Raw genomic sequence first — 23,850 nt, 5'->3', positions numbered from 1 at the left:
AATTGTGTGAATATTGATTATTTTGGCTTGAGGAATACCAGAACCAGACATACTGGCATGATTTAATATTTTAGAATTAAAGTGGTTAAACTGAATGAGTTGTTTTAGTTAATTTAGTTTCTCAGATTGGATGACTAAAGATCTAAGATCATGACCAATTCACATTTCCATAGATTCCTGCACATGTCCGTAATAGTTTAATAATAACATAGTGGTGCCTGGAAATTATTTACCATTATCCCCCTATCCACTAACTGCTGAAACAATTAAAATAGGGCTCGTTAGTATAGGTTGAAACGCAAACTATGATACAGAATGAGTCATACATCATTTTATCATGAGTTTTTACTAGAACAATCACATACTTCCTACAGTCTATTCTTTACCATGAGATGTTCTAAGGACACTGGAAGTCACGGTGTGATCTGTCCATTTCACTCAGAGTAAAGAAAAGGGACATCCTGGATGTAGGCAGCTCACAGACCAAATGAGGAGACACATATATGAGCAAACAGTATCACATAGTATAAGATACATGGAGAGATTTCACCAAAGTGATAGAAGAACAGGGAGAAGGTGCCTCTCACTCTGCTTTAGAGAGGGATAGGTTGGGGTGGAGGAAGAGGGTATATTTAAGGATTGCTCCCCAGAGGCAGTCACATTTAGTATCTCTCTTTGTCATCTTATTTTCTTTCTTCTAATCCATGTTTATCTCTTTAAAAAATATATTACATATACAATGGGTGCTGACGAGTTGATGGGTGCAGCACACCAACATGGCACAAGTATACATATGTAACAAACCTGCACGTTATGCACATGTACCCTAGAACTTAAAGTATAATAATAAATAAACAAACAAATAAATAAATAAATAAAAAGAAAAGTATGTGTCTGTGTGCACACTCATGCACATGTGTGTATGTGCCCAATCTCACATGGTCATGGTAATTTTAAAGGGAATAGAGACTACAGAATCTTTAGCTAGCCATATTCCAACTGTTTTCTCTTTTTTTCTTTCTCTCTCATTCTGGAAATACAGGATAAAATACTTTCCCCAACATTCTGGAAATACAGGATAAAAGCGGTTCTGACCTGGAGGTGGAAGGGGATGAGAGGGGAAAGTAGTAGGAGAAGAGTAGAGAGGGAGGAACTGTGTTTACTCCTGTGTTTACAGTTAGAAGTGCTCACTGGGGTGGTGTGGAGCATCTTTCCCTAATACCTCTAATGTTCTATCATCTCCTCTGTGTATCTCCTTTGTCCTTCACTTTATATCAACTTTGTATATACATTGTCCAAAACTTCTTCACTTCACTAACCTTTCTAGACCTGGCCTAGAACACAAAGAACTAAAGTTAACTCTAATATTTTGTGCTTCCTTTACCACCAGCTTGGCTTCCCAAAGTATGAAAACTCCTTAGCCTAAAAATTTTCCATCTGTTGTAGGCTGCCAAACTGTAAAATCTGCTTACTACTAAAATGTTCAGAAAAGTGAGTGACCTTTTTTGTTTTGTTTCCAGAAAGAAAACCAATTTAGGTGTAGACATTATGCACATTTGCAGACTGCTACGGTCTGAGTGTGTCCCCCCGAGTTCATACATTGAACCTTAGCCTCTAATGCAATAATATTAAGAGCTGGGGATTTTAGGAGATGATTAGGTCATGAGGGCCCCACCCTTCTGAATGGGATTAAGGCTCCAAAGCTTTTAGCTCTCTTGGTCCTTCAGTGCTTCCATCACATAAGGACACAGCAAGAAGTCCCTCGCAAGACACTGGACGCTGGCACCTTAATCCTGGACTCCCCAGCTTCCAGAACTGTTAGAAGGAAATTTCTATTGTTTATAAATTACCCAGTCACAAATATTTTGTCTTAGCAGTACAGATGAACTAAGACACAGACCTTATTTGACTTTTGCCAACTCTTAGCCTTGACTCAACTGAAACATGAAATTAAGTCTATTTCAGTTCAGACTTGACCAAGACTTTCACTCAACAGGTAAGACTTTTGTGTTGGCAGTTAAGACTCTAGTGTCAAAAAGAGGGTAAAGAACATAAACAGACACTTCTCAAAAGAAGACATTCATGTGGCTAACAAACATTGAAAAAAAGCTCAACATTGCCTGTCATTAGAGAAATGCAAATCAAAACCACAAGGAGATGCCATCTCATGCCAGGCAGAATGGCAATTATTAAAAAGTCAAGAAACAACAGATGCTGGCAAGGTTGTGAAAAAAAGGAACATTTTTTCCAAGTGATTATATACAATAATATAATTGAAATAACTCCAAAAAAAGACTGCAGTCTCCAAAGTAGATCTACCATTTGATTCAGCAGTCCTACAACTGTGTATCTACTCAAAGGAAAAGAAGTTATCTTATAAAAAGACATCTGTGTGCACATATTTATCACAGTACAATTCACAATTGCAAACATATGGAATCAATCTAAGTGCCCATCAGTGGAAGAGTGCACAAAGAAAATCTGGTATACATATACACCATGGAATACCACTCAGCCATAAAAAATAATAATGTCTTTTGCAGCAACTTGGATGGAATTGGAGGCCACTATCCTAAGCAAAGTAGCTCAGGAATGAAAAACCAAATAGCACATGTTATTTACAAGTGAGAGCTAAGCTATAGGTACCCAAAGACATACAAAGGGGTTTAGTGGACATTGGAGACTCAGAAGAAGTGTTTGGGAGAGGGCTGAGGGATGAAAAATTACCTATTGTGTATAATGTACATAATTTGGCTGATAGGAACAATAAGAGCCCAGACTTCATCACCATACAGTTCATCCACGTAATCAAAAACCACTTGTACCCCTAATGCTACTCAAGTAAAAAAAAAAAAAAAAATTTAAAGTACTGTAGACTCATGGAAGGGATGCTGTGGAATCTAGGATGCCGGTCTTTGCTTCTAATAATTGTCTGACTTTGTTCTAAGTTAACCTAGCTTCAAGCTCAGATAAGGCTCCTACTTCCATAGTACACATGGCAAAAACAAATTCACAAATGAAAATCTGTTTTCTTTGTATGCTGATTCTTTTCTCTAAAAAGTTCTAGTGCCCATCTCTATTCTCAAATTTCAGACGCCTAATGATGATGACCCAGAGGGAGAGAAATGTTGGTCCTGTCAATACTTTCCAGGTTCCAGGGCTGACATTTCTCAGGGTCTACATAGCTACAGGAAAAAAGATCCCATAAATGGATCTGGAGGAGGTGGCCACATGGTTCTGCAGGACTGGAGGAAGGTCATAAATTGAACTGCATGGGAAGAGTGTCAAACATTATTTCTGGAGAGTGTCATGGTTATGCTTCACAGAAGACATGCCAGATACACTTTGGCATGCAGCATTTTAAGAAATTTCTTTCTAATTAAAAATATGCAAGTAAGTAAAATGCCAAATATACCTGTATCAACAATTACAGGAATTATTTTCACTGAATGTTCCAAGTATTATGAATGCTATTAGTCAGTGTGTGCTAGGAATTTCTTCTCTCTCTCCCACACAAACACACGTACACTCTCTCCTTCCCTCTCCTCCCACAACACACATACAAACACACCCTTCTGTGAAAGTAAAAATCTTTACACTGCATATACAACAATGCATGACTGCTGTTTACAGACACGGACAGTTTGTTATCAGCTTCTGGGTCTACCTAGTTAATTTGCCCTCCCATCCAACATTACAGGAAAACTACTTTATAGCAATGGTTTCCTAGCAGCCCTCAGCACTGCACTGACACCTCATTAGAGGGTGTGCCTGAGTGGGTTTTCCCACTTTATGATTGCGGTTGCTGCTTGTTCAGCTATTTGCCTAGTGATGTTGCAATGTGCACCTTGTTCTTTATATTCAAACACTGCATTTTAATAAGGATTATGTTTTATTGGTCCCAATGGAAATTCTTAAGCCAATGGAAGAAGTATTATAATGTGCTAAAGCACAGGCCTTCAGATCCTCCTCGTGTGCTCATTTGTTTTAGTCCTCAGTGCCTCATAAAGCTCATGTTATTAAAAAAAAATGTATTGCCTTAGTGCAATCCATGAGAGCAAAGACATGGAATCAACCTAGGTGCCCTTCAGTGGTGGGCCAGATAAAGAAAATGTGGTACATATACAATGTGGAACACAACACAGCCATAAAAAAGAGAAAAATCATGCCCTTTGCAGCACAATGGATGTAGCTGGAGGCTAGTATCCTTACCAAATTAACTCAGAAACAGAAAACCGAATAACACATGTTACCACTTATAAGTGAGAGCTAAACATTGGATACACGTGGACATAAACATGGGAACAGCAGACACTGACAACTACTAGAGGGTGAAAGTAGGGAGGGGAGCAAGAGTTGAAAAACTGTCGGATACTATGCTTACTACCCGGGAGATGGGATCATTAATATCCTAAACCTCAGCAGCATGCAATACACCAGGTAACAAACCTGCACATGTACACTCTGTATCTAAAATAAAAGTTTAAAAAAATGTACTGCTGGCTGGGTGCAGTGGCTCGTGCCTGTAATCCCAGCACTTTGGGAGGTCAAGGTGGGTGGAGACCAGCCTGATCAATATGGTGAAACCCTGTCTCTACTAAAAATACAAAAATTAGCCAGGCGTGGTGGCACATGCCTGTAGTCCCAACTACTTTCTTTGCCTTGCTATAGCTGTGTGAAAATGTTCATGAAAGAGCAGGAAGAAAATAGAAATAAAAAGGGTTAGAAAATTGACATCCATTGTGACTCACACACAGAAAAAAATGATGCTAATATTTTTATCATCTGGAATTCTGAGAAAAATTGGTTTGGGGCCTAGTTCTTCAGAAGTATAACTGTACCAGAAGTTCTGGAGTCCCTGGGGCAGTTTTATGTCACACTGCTATCTCCTATCTAGAGAAAGTAACCAGGTAGGCTGGGAGTGGTGGCTCACACCTGTAGTCTCAGCACTTTGAGAGGCTGAGGTGGGCAGAACATGAGATCAGGAGATTGAGCCATCTTGGGTAGCACAGTGAAACCCTGTCTCTACTAAAGATACAAAAAAATTAGCTGAGTGTGGTGGCACACACTGTACTCCCAGCTACTTGCGAGGCTGGGGCAGGAGAATAGATTGAACTTGGGAGGCGGAGGTTGCAGTGAGGCAAGATCACGCCATTGCACTCCAGCCTGAGTGACGGAGCAAGACTCCATCTCAAAACAAACAAACAAAACAAAACAAAACAAAACAAAACAAAACAAAACAAAACAAACAACAACAACAAAACCTGCCTTGACAGAAATCAGAAAGAGATTTAATGGCATATTGTCAATAAATGTGTACATTCTAAGTAATTCTATTTCTGGAGCTATTAGCATGTGCTGTGTGTCTTATATTTTCTCATTGTCTTACAACTGTAGACAACAGGTGTGATGAGATAGTATTGCTAAGTAGTTACTGGGAAGAAACTTCCAATGTTCCATAACACAGCTACTTACTAAGCTAGTCACCTAAACTTTCCAAGCCTCCATCTCCTCCACTGTAACACAGGGCTAACTATAACGATATGAAATTGCTGACATGAGGATGAAATAAGGTAAAGCATGCCAAACAGAGTGCTCAGGGCATAGTAGGCATTCGGTAAAGAAACTGTTGTAATGTAATTATAATTAATATTATCTGTGATGGGTATATTATCTATATACACATACATACACCTTATATATAGAGACACATACATATGTGTATGTTCATGTGTGTATTAAGCTCTATGTTCAAAAATCAAAGAAAGATGCCCTCAAACTTGTTGTAAATGTAACATGCTGTCTTTAAAATGAAAGTCCCTTGGGTCATAAAGATAAAGTTTTAAAAATACATCTAATATATAAAAATGGCTATTAAGTAAAAAGTGCTGCATTTATTTTAGCTGTTTAAAAATGATTCTTAAAAGCCCATAAAGTTGAATATATACACATCCATCCAATCTATTACGAATACAACTTTGGCATGACTATGAACTGGCTTACTGAAAATCTCTTAGAACACCTGCATTTTACTCATATTTTGCAACATGAGCATTGATTTAAGCTGAATAATTTTTAAATTATTTCCCAGAATTAAATGTTTATGACATATGTGAGATGACCTCTATAGCTATCTGTCATAAAATATAATAAATATCCATCGTCAACAGGACAGAGTACACAAAAATCAGGAAAAGACGCTCATGACACCCACTTAGGTATTCTTTGTTTTTGATGATGCCATTCATTCATATTATTTTGAAAATATTTAGTCAATAGAAGTGACGGGGGAAAATATGGACCAACAAACTTCCTAAAACTAAAAAGGACAATAGAAGTTTCAGTGTTTAGAATGGGATCTTTCCATAAGTCAAGTGATTGGATCAAGTAAAAGTTTTTAGAGACATTTCTAGTTTTTTCTGTAGTAAAGTCAATAAAATTTCAACAACATTTAAAGGACGTTCATGGTTATCTGGCAAAAAGAACAATTATAACTGATAAAAACTGTAGTACTTCATATTTAGAATCAATTATTCTGGATTCTTCTGTTACTCCTAGACAAAGTGATTTGTGAGAAATGCATTTTTTTCCAGGCAATATCTCTTTCCTAATTGCATTTACTATACAAATTAAATTAAATTTGGATAACTATATAAAGCTACTTCCTTAAAAAATAAAACAAGTAAACACTGTTGTAATTAATGCATATTCTGCTTTGATAACAGTCAAAATCAGACAAATTGAGCACGCTTAAGAATAAAGTTTAGAGTATAACTGGGTTTTCCTCCTTCTACATACACATATCATGGTCATGTAAATATACCTTAAAAATACATTACTTGATTACTGAATCTATCTTTTACAGAGAAATATAATATATGCTATCACTTAATATAAAAATTAAAACAAATAAATACATTGGCATTCTAATCACTGGCCATGACTTAGTTATTCCAAGTTTTGATTTGAGGTTTCCTAAAGGCCCCTACAAAAATAAAGGCAAGGAGTAGGTGTTTAGGCCTACTTCTTTGAAAATAAGGTGCAGCAAACAAAACAAAACAAAAGTCAGTTAAACATTACCAGGGATTAAGTAAATGGGCATGAGAGAAAAGGAGGAAGCACAGAAAGCTCTCTGAAAAAGGTGGATTTGAGTAGGGAGGTTCTGAAGAGGTAGAGAAGATATATTATTGAGAAGTTAGTGCCTGAGATGATCCTTCAAAACAGGGGGAGCAAGGACCTATTTGTTGAAATAGACAAAGAAGCAGATGTCATTAAAATAATGATAACACATCTGTGGCAAAACTTTAGCTGCTAAATACCACCAATGCTTATTTAAACTGTGCTCATATAGAATTAATTGAACAAAATTCATGAAATTCAAAATATCTGTAGTTGGCTTCTGAATTATGCTTTCAGGAAATACTACTCTCCTGTAGTATCACCCAGTCTAGGCTGGCACATTCCTCTCCTTTGCCTCCACCGCAGTGTTTAATTTGTTTCAAACTTGTAGAAAACAAGCATTCAGACCATGGAAATGAAAATAAGTAACTTTAGGGGGCAAACTATTTTCTCTAAATAATTTTGCCTCTACTTTCACTTAGAAAAACCTACAATAGATTTATGTTTAGTGAAAACCAGTTTGGATTCCTCTCTATCTTGCCTTCTCTGTTTGCTGTTCCAGTGATTAGGTTGGATAGTCTGAACGTGTATTTGGAAGAGAAGGAGGTGGTACAATAATGTTCAATTCTTATATAGTAGCTCAGGAGGAAGCTGGGGGAATCAGGATATTACAAGAAAAACAATTGTTTTAATTCCCCTGAGAAAGACCCTGGAGCAGAGATTGTTAGCAAGTGACTTACTGGGACAGGGAGCAAGCATATACGTTGGTGCAAGCAGCAAGCATATACGTTGGTGCAAAGGGAGTCTGGCCTCAACCTGACCCCTCCCATAGCTTTGAGCCCAAATGACAACACAAAGTTGTCCCACCTGGAAGCCTGGGGCCTGTTTTCTACCCCATATCAGACAGTCAATGGCTGCATGCAGCCTGGTACGGGGAGGAGTGAGGTTGGAGTGGGTTGATGTTCCAGGCATCTCTGAGCAATGTGGCTCCTTTTGGTGGAGGGCAATTCCTTTGAGAAAGTGGCAACTGTGAGCCATAAACAGCCAGAATGCAGAGCAGCTGAGGATGGGTGCACCAGTCCTATAAAAAGAGCATGGGTGGGGCACTAGCAATGTCTATATAATAATCTCCCCCAGAGGGTGATAAATGATTAGAGTATTGTAGCACAGATTGCTGTTTGCCTGCATGTTCTTAACTAATGGACCTAGATTTGTTGAAGGTGGCATTGAGAGGAACTGAAATGCTGCAATTCTCACCTTCTCTTGCAATGATGATGATTGCATAACTAATTATGATAATTTAAATGGAAGCAGAAGTTTCTGAATGGGGCTTCTGTGAAAGTTTTCAAAAAAGTTTTTTGTTTTCCTTTTTATTCCCCTTATGCCTATCCTGCTTCTTTCTGCCTGGAACATGGATGTAATGTCTGGACCTGCAGCAGCCTTATTCAGACTTGAGGGAACTTGTCTCATGGAAGCTGAGGCTAAAGACAACAGGAGGAAAGCAGCCCAGGCCTCTTAGAATACCAAGGAGTCCCTGTATCTGCTCGTTTACTCTCAGAACTGGGTCTGATGTGAAAGAAGTCTTACTCGAATCTTACTTAATCCTGTTTTCAAAGACCCTCTTACTTGCAGATAAACACAATCCCTAACTGATGAATTTTCATCTGAGTTTTGAAAGATAAATAAGAGACTCTAACAGAATAAATGTAAATGTTTTAAAAGAAATGTTAAGCATAAAATCACTTTATGTGAAGTAGACCATCCACACTAAAGAGATGTATTTCTTCATGTTTGTTTGTTTTTCCTTGGAAAAGTAAGAATACTAGACTGTCAGTTCCTGGGAGGAAAGGTGCTTACATACATTTTCTTTGTATATCCAGTATATGAGCCTCATACATATACTCAATGTACTGGAACACACTCAATAAATGTGTAATTAATAAACAATATTCTAAGTAGAGGTTAATCTAGCAATTTAATTCCTGAGTTTTTATGTCTTGACTACATATATTTTTAAGTAATCTTCATTTCCAAAACCTATTTATCACAAAAGGCAATGTAACTATGTTTACATAATGATACATAGCTAGATGAATTCATCTTTATGTTTCCACAAACACAGATTACCATTTTCTTACACTTGGTCTTCTGACATTGTGTAGCTCAACTGAACTAGCTTATTTTTAAAGAACTTTGAAGATATAATGAAATGCTACTAAATTAAAATAGTCTTTTTTAATGCTGCCATCCTTAGGTACAAGACCACCAAATTCACTTACTTTTCCTTATTGCACAGATCTAAACCTAATTTAAATTCATCAAATGTTCCTTGTACCTCCAAAGGTGATTATCCCCTGACTGAGCAGAATTTTCTTGTAATGCGTTAGGAAACAGCACTAATATCTTTGGTTCTCAATAGACAGGTTTTTAAGGTTTTTATTTATATATAAACTTTATGTTTCAGGGACAAATTTCAACTTCTCCTGTTACATAGTGAGTAATTTGTGTGATTATAACAGGGCCTTATGCTAGCATAAAGATTTTTGGAGAGCTAAAGAAAAACAAACAAACATGTTCAACCTTGGGCAGGTTAAGAAATGTTAGGGCAATGCAATGCATTCCATTAGTCTGCCCTGCCCTGGTTAGGGCAATCCCAGCATGAGTCAGAGCTTAAAGTGGTCTGACATGGCATAAATCAAAACTCTAGGTCATGAGGGAATTTACAAGAAGAACCATTGTGAAGCCACTAATGACATCCATGGTGTTGAAATGGGCCATCACAAGAAGCCCAGTCAGATGGGATCATATCAGATCTTTTTATTATGATTCATTTATGCCCATCATAATCAACTTCGCACTGAAAAAGCTCTGATTGCTGCACACAGTGGGTGACTATATAATTTATGATCTACACTGAGACACTTTTTAACTTGAAAGGGGCACTGTTAATTGTACCGGTGCAAGATGTTAAACTGAAACTCCTCAGGAAAGCTGAAGTCTAAGGTCACTCTAAACACAGAGTATTCCTTTGTTGTTCAATGAGAAATCAAAACAATAGACAAGGCAATTCATGATGAGTTTACAGGAAATGTGAAAGGAGAAAGAGAATACTATAGTTAAAGATGCACTCTCTCAACGTAAAGGTAGACTTGAAGCTGGTTTTGAAGGATAGGTGAAATGCAGAAATCTGGTTAATAGCTGTTTGATTATCTTCAGATTATGCCTTATGTACATCTTTACATGTATATTTGATGTGGAAAGAAGATGACAAAACATAAGGAATATTTGTCATTTGTGTTTGAAACTGATTTTGCAGTCCATATTGTTTCCTAGGCAAGGCAGTTTCTCTTGGCAGCCAAATGGTCACTCAACATACAAGAAGAGTAGTTCTTGAAGAGGAATAAATTGAGTTTTGCAGTTGCTCATTTAGCTGAATACTTCAATTTGTCTTCTGACACTCACCTGCTGGCAATTTTCAGGAATGGCAGAAACAGGAAGAAAGATGGGATCAAAACCATGTCATCTATCTGTATAGCTTTTCCTACATTAGACTTGGAACTTGAAAAAAGGATCAAAGTCTCAAGATTCAAGGAGGGCCCCCAAGGCCCCTCAGTGGCAAATTCTGGTTAAAGCTGCATTTGTCTAACTTGGAAAAGCAATATTAGTCATGTGCTTTGTGTCTTGTTTTCACTGGAAATTTTCCATACATTCCAACTGTCCTGTTTATGAGGCACACTCCCTTTCTATAAAAGCCAAAGTATTCACCGGTTTCCCACTCTGTTCCTCTAAATAATGTTTTCAGTCTAACACACTAGAGTTTCAGGGGCTCGTCCTATTTTCATTTCCAGCTCTTGGCAGGTATGGGTTTCCTTTCTCCAACTAAAAAAAAACAAAGCACTCTGCTATTCATGTCCAAACTTCAAATGACATGATTAAGGCGGTTTAAAACAATGCCCTAGGATATTAGGAATGCATTTTCTACAATGTATCTTTTAAACTTAAAGTCACATTGCAGGTATGAACTTGATTAAGGTAGCAAAGCAACACTCTATATTGTAAGAAATTTATTGCTAAGTAAAAAACATATACTGGTAAATTAAAATCCAACATGAATTTTAGGTCACTTAGGATTTGGTTTTCCTGTAATCACATTTCAAAATTCAAAAATGTGTTTAATACCTTTTGACTCTGCACTTGAAAATTAAATCTATACATACAGTCCAATAAAATTAGAGAAAATTTAAAAAAACAAGTATCAATTACACTGTGTTGGCCCTATGCCAAGCACTTTATATAAATGATCTACCTGAAGCTTCATAAAGTTCCCATGAGGAAAGTTCTGCTATGCCCATTTTACAGATGGAAAACTACAGCTTAGAGAGGCTAAGTCTCACCTAAAGTCACTGAAGTGGTAAATACAGAGACCAAGTTTGAACCCAATTCTGATGACAGAACCTTTTCTTGTAAACACTGTCTTAGGTAGAATAGAGAATAACATAAAAAAGAGAATTTTCCCAAAGCATGACTGAAAACCCCTGGCTAATTAGTACTATTATTGTTCTTAAGTGATGACTCAACAGTAATCCCCAGTACCTCCAGATAATTCTTTAATATAAGTAGTATGTCATTACTTTTCTTATCATCAGTGCTAAGGTAATCCTATTTTCCTGCTCTAAAGATAAGAATGTTAGATTCTCCCTAGTAAGATTATTTTCCATCCTTGGAGTCAGAGACTCTCCTAAATACTTTGGTACCCTTTTCAAAATTCATTTTTTTCTATGCACAGGGAAACTGAGTTTTAGCACGAAAAAGCCCCAGCCTGAACACCTCACTGAGAGCATAAAGCAGATTGGCTGGCACTTGTTCAGCAGAGGGGAGAGCTGTCCTTTTACAACCGTGTTTCCCCAGGCTCTTGCCAGGGGACAGCTCTGAGCTGCATGCTAATTAGGCAGTAGCATAGGAAGTGGTGTTCGCAGTTGCTGTTTCCATTTGTGAATTTCTAGCTCTGTCTTGAAAGCCAAATCTGGAACAAAGGAGAAGGCAACTTGTTCTTCTCCTAACCCTGCCTATTCGCTGGCCTCCGCTTCATAAACTAACTTTGCTGAAGCTTTGCTTCCTCGTTGATGATGTACGAAAAATGTTCCCCTCGTTATGTGCTGTGTTCCTCCACTGAGCTGTGAAAACATTTTGAAAAGTAGAGTGCAACTTACAGTGACATGATTGGTGGAGAACATTTGCTGTATAGTATGTACAGTTCTGTGAGTTTATGGGACTATCTTAAGATACAATTTATAATAGGAAAGATTTATTTTAAAAGGTCACCAAAGACCAGGTGCGGTGGCTCACGCCTGTAATCCCAGCACTTTGGGAGGCCGAGGCGGGCAGATTACCTGAGGTGAGGAATTCAAGACCAGCCTGACCAACATGGCAAAACCCCGTCTCTACTAAAAATACAAAAATTAGCCGGGCATGGTGGCGGGCACCTGTAATCTCAGCTACTCAGGAGGCTGAGGCAGGAGAATCACTTGAACCTGGGAGGCAGAGGTTGCAGTGATCTGAGATCACACCATTGCACTCTAGCCTGGGCAACAAGAGTGAAACTCCATCTCAAAACAACAGCAACAACAACAACAACAACTTCAATAAAGGGAATTGTTTTTGTTTTTGCTTTTTAAAAAAGGGCCACCAAAATCCCTATACATTAGATAAAACAGTTGCCCAATAATGCACACTGATTATTCCCTGTTTTATGTTTTGGCACTGTCAGTAAAGAGGCATGAGCAAAACTTTAGTGGGTGGAAGGTTTCTGTATGTTGACGGCAGTGGTACAATAGCTGCAGAGGTCTATACATCTGGCAAAACTCATCCACTGACATTTTAAATAAATACAGTTTATTGATGTAAATTATATCAATAAAGTTTATTTACAATTAGCACTGTAAATTAACTTAGATGGAATATTTGTTAGATAAAAGACAGCCAGTGCACAGTAAAGGAATATATTTCTTTCCTGCCAGTATGTAGCAAAACATTAAACTACAATATATGATTTTTAGAAAAAAAGCCAGTGACATCTTATGTTTTTATTTTGTTGTTGTTGTTGTTATTACAGATTAGATAGTGGTTAATTGAAGTTGTTTATCCCTATACGGCATATACGGCATTTGATTTACATATCCTCTTATATTCAGATTAATTTATTTTAATGCTTCTTCATATGGATTGAACTTGTTTGTGAGATAATAAAAAAATCTTTTCAAATTCAAAACTTATTTGTTATATTCTGCTTGCAATTTCTTGCCAACTCTCGGCAGCCTAAGAAATTCAACAGAGTAGGTAGTAATACCAATGTAAGATTAAGTATCTTGGTAATTAGTACTATTAGGTTGGTGCTAAAGTAATTGCGGTTTTGGCCATTGAAAGTAATGTCAAAAACCTCAATTACTTTAGCACCAACCTAATATTATGATCAATAGTAATACTAATATAGCTTGAACTACACATCAATATTACACTTTATATCCTGTTCTCTAAAGTAAATTCTCTTCTATCCTCAATGCCAAATGTGACTCTAAATATTTGTCTTTTCTAAAATTCATTTTATTTTGGAGACTCAGACAAAAAGGAACTCTGAATTATCATAAAATGTGTTAACTGTATCTTATAGGATAGATAATCTTCCATAGTACCTTAATATCTTATAATTTTCAATTAACATTTGTTCAGTTTAATATCACTGGTAGAAATTTGAAAACATATAGCACAGTAGAAGTGATAAATTCAGAAAATTTAATATTGATACTGTATTATGAACCATAGTCCATATTGTCCTATAAAATTCTTATTCCATATTCTCCATATTTCCCCAAATGGTCCAGCTAACATTTCTCCTTCATCAAAAGTCAGCTTTATGCAGAGTTCATCATTCCTTGGGGAAGTGTTCAAACAGTGCTTTGGAAATATATTCTCCTTGTTCCCACTGGCTACTTACGAGATTCTCCCCAACTTCCATCTTGTAACACTTATCAATCTCTATTCTTTCAAAGGTCACAGCTCTTATTTATATGCTCCCCCATTTTGTTATCAGCACTAGAAACAGCTAAATTTACAATGTATTCATCACCTTGCTCAAGGTTTTTCTGTCTTACCCAAGACACCCCCCATACCTCACTACCTCCACCATGAACAGAGCCATTAGGAATCTCTGGGGCCAGGAGCGGCAGCAGGAAATTCTCATGAGCTATAGAGGAGCCACTGGATAATGGAACCATGAATGAGTTCTTAGGTATGAAAAACCAAAGAGAAGCAGAATAAATAACAAATTCAAGAGGAGCCAGAGGAGGAGACAGAAAGCAGGCTACTGGTTCAAGAACTCTAAAACATGGAGTTGAAAGTGAACAGGAGGTCAGACACAAATGGGATGATGTATCCTAAGCAATATTTGCTTATCTGAGGCTGCCTTATGGGACACTGCCAGAAGCCTATTAAGAATTGGGCTCCCTCCAAATTTCTTTCTCACCTCATCTAGTTCCTAGACCCTGCTTTTATTAATTTCTTGTTGACTTTCCATCATATGTTTTCACTTTCACTGTTCTAATTCTTTCTCATCAAATCCATAAGAACTCATACCAAGTCCTCTCATTTAAGATAGGACCCTAACTTTACCTTTGTATTATCAAGAAAATCTAAACAATATTCCTTCTTCTCAAGTCAAAATTGTCTTTGTTCTCTTATTAGAAAAATATCTCTCCTCATTACCAAGATCATTTCCTCTGGCTCTCTAGTTAATATATCACTCAAAGGCAAATAATAATTCTTAATTACATTTAGCAACTAGCACTTAGCAATGTTTAAATTTCCTCTGTCTTTCAACCGTGAGTGGGCACTCTATCACTTCTCTCATTCTCAAGCAACTCTCAAGACTGTTATGTCTTTGGCTATCTTCACATTGCTCTCTCAACTCTACAGCCTGACGACTCTATGAACTAACAAGATTCCAAGCCTCACTTCCTTGAACATGACCACCAAATTGGTACCTTCAGTTCCAAACTCTCACCCAAGCTTCTGTCTTGAACTTTCAACTATCTGCAGGGCAACCCACTCAGATTCCTGCCACAACTTCAAAATCTTCGAGTCTCAAACATTGTTCCTCTTCCTGACTTGAATGATCTGTTCCATTAATTACATTATTTTCCCATCTATTCTGATTTAAATCTTTGTGGTCAACCTTGACTCCTCTCTATACCACAGCCTCAACAACCTGTCAGTCACCAAGACTTTTTGCTTTTACTTTAGTGTCTTTAGTATTTCTTGCTCCCTCTTTTCATTCCCATGGATCCATCCTAGTTGAGGCCCTCCTTATTGATCATTTGCTTTAATGTAACAATGTTCTCAGAGTCTCTTACAAACACCATTTACCACTAAAAATCACTAAATACGTTGTTGCCAGTTTCTTTCACTGATACAGTGTGATCACATTACTACCCTACTAAACAATCAAATCAAATCAAAACAAAACAAAACAAAACGCCTGGAATTATTTCCACCACATGAGTAGTCAAGTGTCTCAGTCCATTCAGGCTACTATAACAAAATACCTTAGACTGGATAATTTGCAAACAGCAGAATTTATTTCTCACAGTTTTGGAATCTGGCAAGACCAAGACAAAGGCAGCAACAGATGGGGTGGTATGGTGAGGGTGCCTTCCTCATAGGTGTCACCTTCTTGCTGTGTCTTCATATGGCAGAAGGGACAGATGAGTTCCCACAGGCCTTTTTCATAAGTGCACTAATACAATTCACCAGGGTTCTATCTTCATGACCTAGTCATTTCCCAAAGGCCCCATCTTTAATGTCATTACATTGATGATTAGATTTCAATACATGAATTTTGGAGAAGCAAAAACATTTAGACCACAGCATAAAGTTCTAACAAATCTACCCGCCATTAACTCCAAGGTGCTCTCTTTTGCTTTTCCCCTAATGCCCTATGTCATGGTCAATGTACATACCTTCTCTCTGCCTGCAGAGCCCCCTTCAGGTAAAATCCTCAGGTGTTGGATTTGGCAATCACTTTAATCATCTGGAGTCAAGAGTGTCTCAAGACGCCCAAAGAAAGTCCATGTTGCTTTCGACAGGAGATGGGGTGAAGTGAATGCCTCACATCAAAACTAAGTCAGGCTTCCTTAGACCTTGTCTCTTCCTTCCATAAGAATCAAGAGCAAATCTCAGAACCTCCTCTTGCCCCTCAACCACTCACAGTATCATCACCACTATCTACCTTGAGATCCCAAAGACTAATCTCACTTATCCATGTTTATTGCACCAGTTTCTACAAAAAGCCCAAGACTCTCAGATTCACCCTCATTCCCCCAACACATTCTAATCCCTAGAAGGCTCTGCACAACCCCTCTTTTCTCCTTATCTCCTACTCCTTTACAACTCCAGAAACCCATCCCCTGTGCCCTCTGAAATTCATAGTCCATTTCCAGAAGGAATGCCCATATCCCAGTCCCTTATCTGAATGTCCCCTTTACCATCTTGTTTGAACAGAAACTTGGCTCTCCCCTGAGAACTCGTCTTCCCCTGACCACATGAGTAATGGCTGATGTTTCTCCCAGAATCCATATATCCTTGAGCTTGGAGATATGTGTCTTCCTGAGTCTTCACTGCTATTCACAGGCACTTCTTCCTCTCTATCCCCTAGTCATCCCACCCTGAGCTTTGACACTTGCAGCTTACATTATATCACCCACTATACGGAATTGTTGCAGGCATTCACTGACATTTACCAATCATAGGGAGATGCTGTCTCATTTTTGGAAAAGGTTGCCTCCTTGCTTGCTATAATTTTCTCCAACAGTACTCCTATGTCAATTCCTGACAATTTTTGTATATACACACATCATCTTTGCAATACAAGACGCATCAGCTCCTTATTCTCTTCTCCAATTATTTTGTCCTCCACCCTGATTTGGCTACTTTGCTTCCATGTTAAGAACTTTAGACCTTGTAATTACCAGTAACTGCAACTTCTCTACAATTCCAGTTTCACATATCACCCTGTCTGACCACCTCTTGTCTTACAAGCTAATTCACTCTGCCTAGGCTCCAGATACCAAAAATCTGCCACTACCAGTCCTTCAATCCTCTCACACATTAAAAATATCTCACATTGTTTCATAGCCTCTCATCTCTCTACCCTTTCTCCAGTTACCCAAAAGGCTAACTCTCTTACTGCCTTGAGGGCTTGGCTCAAACACTGGTCTTTTTTTTAATGAGGCCTACCTCATGTAATCTACTTGAAATGGCAACTCTGTCCTCCCCCAACCCTGCTCCACTTTTCCCCATAGTACTTACCACCTTTGAACATACTAGATAATTATGTATAACTATATTTTTAAAAATATTTTTTCTGTCCTCCCCCAAAATATAAGACTTATGAGAACAAGAACTTTTGTCCTTTAGTTTCATAATGTTTTCATACTTTGAATGGTACTTGCTATACACTTGTTGAAAAATATTTATTAAATAATTAGCACATATTTGATTTTAGCTACAATTAAAGAATTTATTGGATCATAATGTCAATATCCTACTAGAAAGTGATATATTATTGAGGCAGATGACATATTGTTCATATTTCCCTTCCTGAGGCCCTGGGACTTGGCTCAGATAGCACCTTCTCGGTGAGACCTTCTCTAATTATCCTACTTAAGATCATACCTCCTTCTCCAGTACTCTTGACTACACATCTGGGTTTCTTTCTCTCTACAGAAGGTGCTAGATACTGAGTGCTGTCTGGTGTGCCGCACATTCTATTTCTTTAATATGTCAAATGTCTGTCTCTCTAAATTAGAACAAAAGCTCCATGAGAGCAGATCTTTTTGTTTGGTTCTCTGCCATATCTCTGAGGCTTAGAGCAATACCAGGCACAGTGTAAGAGCTCAGTAGGTATTCACTGAAGGAGAGGATGAATGGGTGTCTCCCCTGCCTTGCCCAAAACATCCTATGTGCTCTCTCTCTCTTTTTGTTTACTTCTGTGACATTAGGGTAACTTCCTCCCGATGTTGTCCCTTCTCTTGGTCAACTCTGGAGCTCAGCTCAGGGTGCATCTCCCTGGGGAAGCTTTGTCCTCCTACTGCACTTGCTCCTCTGGCCATTCCGCACTGCTCCCTGCACACACACAAAGCACTATTGTTTCCCACAGGTTGTCCCTGAATTTTGCCATTGTGATATCCTCACTCATTTAATAAATTAATACTGGCACTTCTGTTCTTCCTGTCTTTACACACACATTTAAAAGTTTCTTCTAATAGATAAAAACAATGCAAATAATTATATGTACTATTGGAGACACAGTCTGGATTTTGCTTTGTGCTGATGCATTTTAAGACCATCTCGCAAAATACACTATGCCTAGAAAAGGTGGACCATATGTATTGTAAAATCTAAATAGCTGGAACCTTCAATTAATCAGGGCTCTAGATTTTAATTCCCTCCTAAAAAATGAGAAAAACTAAAACTAAGTATCAATCTTTAGAAAAGACTGCAATGTTCTGTCTTGCATCAGAACACATTTGACCTATTTCCTGTCTGGATCAGAAGCCTAAAGCTCTACAGCACTAATGGCCCAAACCACTCACCTCTGCCCCACAGCACCATCTCGTATTGTATGCCCACACAGCTCCTCAGGCTCAGCCACCCCATCTCCTTGACACCTTACTTCCTCTCTGTCCCCATAGCAACTAGTCCAATGTGAAATGCACTGAGCAGGTGCTCAAGCAATGAATTCATTTATTGATTAAATGGTAATGCTGAAAATTTGCAAATCTGATCAAAGGATAACTGCAAGGCTTTTTTCAAATATCAAAGAAAGTTTAAATGATATACTTACCAAGAAAGGGAAGTGTACACACACTTGTTGAAAAGATGTTCAAAGGCAAGAGTCAGAATATAAATGGCCATAGAATTTAACTAATTAAAACATCACCTTTCATAGGCACTCTAGGTGACCAGGATTTTCCTATAACTAATTTTTACCTGCTCATAGGTAGCTCTGTTAGTATTATCAAAAGCTACTTGATTAGAGGAAGAAAATGGGCCAAGATTTAGTCAAAAGAGAAAGGACATCATCATCTGGGAGTGGAGAGCAGAAAACTCCTCTTCTTAAGGAATTTTGAGGTAGTAATTTTGATGGCTTCTCCATCCTTGAATTTTTTTGTTATTATGTAATACTTGCAATTAAGTCATGGCATTGTGCAGTATTTTAGGGATAGGGCACCTGCATATGTTCCTGTTGTAGAATAATAGCACAACCTGACATAAGACAGAACTTAATAGCAGTGCTATCAAATGGAACAGGCAGGGTGCAGCAGGCAGCAGATAACAGGATGATGTCACCTCAAGGGAGAGTGGGAGGGCCAGAGAAAACTTCCTTAAGGAATTTCCCGGGCCATTTTATTACATGATTGCATCTTTATTCTGTCTGGTTCCCAAATATACATTATCTGTTAAAAACCACACAGTATTGTTAGGTTACTACTGAGAGTCAGCCCAGGCAGCCGGATCAATAAAAACTGGCCAAACGGCAGCAAACCTGTTCAAAGACATGAAATTATCTGCCAATATCCAACTTCCTAGGTCTAAACTTTGATGTCTGAGCCCCTCTGTTTCCTACTTAGCTTTCCCTTGGACCTCAGATCTCTTTTGTCTTCTTTTTTTTTTTTTTTTTTTTTTTTTTTTTTTTTTTTTTTTTTTTTTTTTGAGGCAGAGTCTCGCTCTGTCGCCCAGGCTGGAGTGCAGTGGCCGGATCTCAGCTCACTGCAAGCTCCGCCTCCCGGGTTTACGCCATTCTCTTGCCTCAGCCTCCCGAGTAGCTGGGACTACAGGCGCCCGCCACTTCGCCCGGCTAGTTTTTTTTTTTTGTATTTTTAGTAGAGACGGGGTTTCACCGTGTTAGCCAGGATGGTCTCGATCTCCTGACCTCGTGATCCGCCCGTCTCGGCCTCCCAAAGTGCTGGGATTACAGGCTTGAGCCACCGCGCCCGGCCCTCTTTTGTCTTCTAACACTTAATACCTTTCAGGTTCAACTCTGCCATGTCTACTAAAGACCCACAAACTGCCTTTCAAAATGTACAACCAATTTATATTTGAATGGGAAATACAGGAGCTACACCCTCACCATGACTGAGGCAATAGGATGTCTCTTCACCTTGTCAGACCCACATTGCATATCCATTGATTATGCAGAGACTGCTAAGTTAATCTGTTTCTTCTGGCCTGGAAGGCTCTGCACTATTCCCAAACAAATGACAACCAAACTCCAAACTTTGTGTTTCTAGGTTTCTGTGCTCTCACATGCAGTGTGAGTATCTGTGGCCATTGATTCCTTGGCTCCTGAACAACCTAAAGTGCCCGGATTCCCACCACCTTTCACTTTTGCACACCAACAATTCAGAAAAAAATTAAAATAAAAATGAATGAAAAATCTTTTACGAAATGTGCAATGGGTATAGAAGTTGTTGGTAAAGCCCTCTCAGATTCTGTAATTTCCAGACAGTCTCCCAGTGTTTATGTGGCACCTCTTGTGATCTTTTGGATGGAAGAGTTTACTGTATATCCAGGCAACGTCCAACAACCTGGTCTTGTGTAACCAATTCACTTAGACCATCCTGGACCACTTACTGTACAGCATTCTCAGAGGCCTAGAAAGGTGAGTTTGCACTTTTAAGGGTAATGTTTTTGGGAATCCAAATTCCGCCTAGGAAATTCATGTATAAGAGTGCCACTAGGCTGGAGAGGTAAGCTCCAAAACATTGAGGTAATTCAATATTTCTTTGGACTTTCAGGGTATTTAGTTCCTTGATTGTCAATGAAGAGCCCTAGCAAAGATCCTCAAGTGGACTGACCAGTTAGTGGGTCCTCTGACACTAGGGCAGCTTTATATTATACAACTTGGAGGCCAATTCTGGCGTCCTCTGGAGCTTGATGTTCTTTTGTATCATGCTAGAAGCATCTAGATTGTTCAAAGGGCCAAGAATACTTTGGTTCTGCATGTGGGCTTTTTTTTTTTTTCTTAAGATTAATCCCAAAGGAATTGAAAATTATGCAGTATAAGAGAAAATATCATATACCATCTGGGCAGTCTCTGAGAAGTTTGCCCTGTGAGAAGGAGGAGTGTAACATCCAGTGATCGTTCTGGCTGACCCAACATTTCTACCCCCCACCCCAGTAGAAAGCAGTCAGAAGTAACGTATCTTTTTATTTTTAGCTCAAACATATCCCTAGGAGGCAGAATTTGTCCAAAAAGCCCTGATGTCTGACTTCATAATGCCCAAAAGCCAATCTCTGCCCAGACAAGTCTATAACCAGATAATCCATCCTCAAGCAACAGTGAGTTCTGGCATCAGTGCTACGCTGACCCCCAAGTAGCCAACTGTCAGCCCCAGACAGCCCTAGAAGGGTGGTCTAGGCCCAATCTCCAGCTGGCTATGCTGTCTTAAGTGGGCCACAGGCACGTGCTGAAGAGCCCCCTTCCCTTCTGCCATGTGATCACAATCCCATCAGATGTTACAAAGTATCATGTGGCCTTGGACACCTTCTTCACAAGGCACCAAACATGCTATATCTTCTAAACTAAAGACTGCTAGTAATGCCATTTAGTTCTCATATTTTCAGTATCAACCTGAGGTCAGGCTCTCTGATTATATACATTGACCCTCACCTTAGGGCCCTTGTTCTAGCTTGTAGTTACTGACACGCTCAACGGAAGGGACCTTTTTAACCAAAACCAAGGATGCCTGAAAGTGACTCCCTTCTTTAATGTTTCTTTTCTTTTCTCAGTGTTGCCACTGTCCAGGTGAATTTTCTTGGAAATTGGGCCCCATCTGTCATTTCTAGAGCATTTTATTTTGCACTTTATGATCCACTTGTCTTCAATTCCCCATAAAAATCCAAACCAAATGCACAAAAAGACAATGGAGCAATACCTTGGGAGGCATGGTTTGTACTAAGAAAGAGACCAGCCAGTCATTTTGCTGCCAACAATACAGTTCAGATACAATAGTGTCTTTGTTTCCAACTAGAACAGCCAGTTCTACAGCAAGTCCTGGCTACCCCAAAACTTCTTGGCAGCCTTTGTTCTATTGCAGTCAATGAATACCTTACATGACTAAGCCTACCCAGCCTGGCCTCTTTGCACCTCTCCAGCAGGCAATTAGAGAAGACATTCCCTATTTGATACTCCTTAATATAAATCCTGTCAATCCAGTCCTTGTAGAATTTTGAATTTTCCTTTTAATTATTTTCTTTGTTTGGCCTCATAATATTCTAATGATCCTTTAAAGCATAGTGGGAATCCCTCATTCGGTAAGGATGAAGTTTTTCACCCAGCCCCCTTCCCCACCTAGTACCTGTAACTGTTACTAAGAAATTATCCTAAATATATGGTCCTTACTAAAATCAGAAAAAAAAAAAATGCCTTTACCTGGGAAGCTGTTTGTTGTTCAATTCCAAGGAAAGAACCCTTGTACCACATGTACACATGAAACAGCAGTACTTTTAACTGTGGCTTCATTTACTATTGGCAGATCTTGAAATATCAACCTGTTCTATCCTAAAAGGAAGTTGAGTCCAAAACCATGGAAAACACCAAAACATTCCTGGCCCAAATCCACCACACATCTCACATACCTAATAAGATATATTTGGTACAATTTTTCAGAGCTGGAATATTTCTAGCTTTTCATCCTCCTGTCTTCATCACCAATCCTTCTCTCCACTTCCAAACTTGGTCTCTTCCATGGACTTTGACTTGAACTAGCCCTTGACAGCTACTCTGTTTTCTTACCCTGTACTATCACGAGACTGTAAAATTTTTGGCAATCCTCTAGAATAAACAAATTATACCAACATTTATCTGGAATAGCAACAGATTCTGTCCTTAACAAATGTAACAGCATTTGTTGATTACAAAAAAAGCAAAACAACAATAAAATACCTGGCAGAGACAGCGCACGCCTAAAACCATTCCAGCAGTGATGACTGGCTCGTTGATGAGGTCAGCATGAAAGGCCGCTTTATAAGACCTTATATGCTGCTTTATAAAATGAACTTTTATATTTTATTTTATTTTATTTTATTTTATTTTATTTTATTTTAGACAAAGTCTCACTTTTTCTCTCCTAGGCTGGAGTACAGTGGCGCGATCTCGGCTCACTGCAACCTTGGCCTTCCGGGTTCAGGCGATTCTCCTGCCTCAGCCTCCTGAGTAGCTGGGATTACAGGTGCCCACCAGCATGCCTGGCTAATTTTTGTATTTTTAGTACAGACGGGGTTTCACCATATTGGCCAGGCTGGTCTCGAACTCCTAACTTCAGGTGATCCACCCACCTTGGTCTCCAAAGTGCTGTTATTACAGGTGTGAGCCACTGCTCTTGGCCTAAAAATGAACGTTTAGTACTTTGGATAATAGCACTCAAAACAGAAGCATCTTTAAAAATCATCTTAAAAGTATATATCTGATAAGAACACTTTACCAATGCAATTTTAAGTTAATAATCTTATTTTTGTTTCCTAAACTAATATTAGTTAAGGACATTTTTCAATAACTGCAGGAAGATAATTTAAATATATCTGTTTAATATTAGTAGCTTCCTAGCAAGAGTTGATCTTAGCACTTTTGTTAAAAGTTGGGTCTCTTTTAATTAAATTATAAAATCCCAATGGAAA

The 23,850-nt window shown here is 38.5% G+C and overlaps 1 protein-coding gene across 1 annotated transcript in view; it reads right to left on the bottom strand.

The window, feature by feature from the left end:
* Positions 1 to 23,850, bottom strand: part of ITGB8 (integrin subunit beta 8) — an 85,433-nt gene that overhangs the window by 52,840 nt on the left and 8,743 nt on the right. The window lies entirely within an intron of this gene.

The sequence above is a fragment of the Rhinopithecus roxellana genome, chromosome 6, assembly GCF_007565055.1.
Source record: "Rhinopithecus roxellana isolate Shanxi Qingling chromosome 6, ASM756505v1, whole genome shotgun sequence".
Taxonomy (NCBI): Eukaryota; Metazoa; Chordata; class Mammalia; order Primates; family Cercopithecidae; genus Rhinopithecus; species Rhinopithecus roxellana.
The sequence above is the reverse complement of the archived record's forward strand: the minus strand, read 5'-3'. Positions and strand labels throughout refer to the sequence as shown.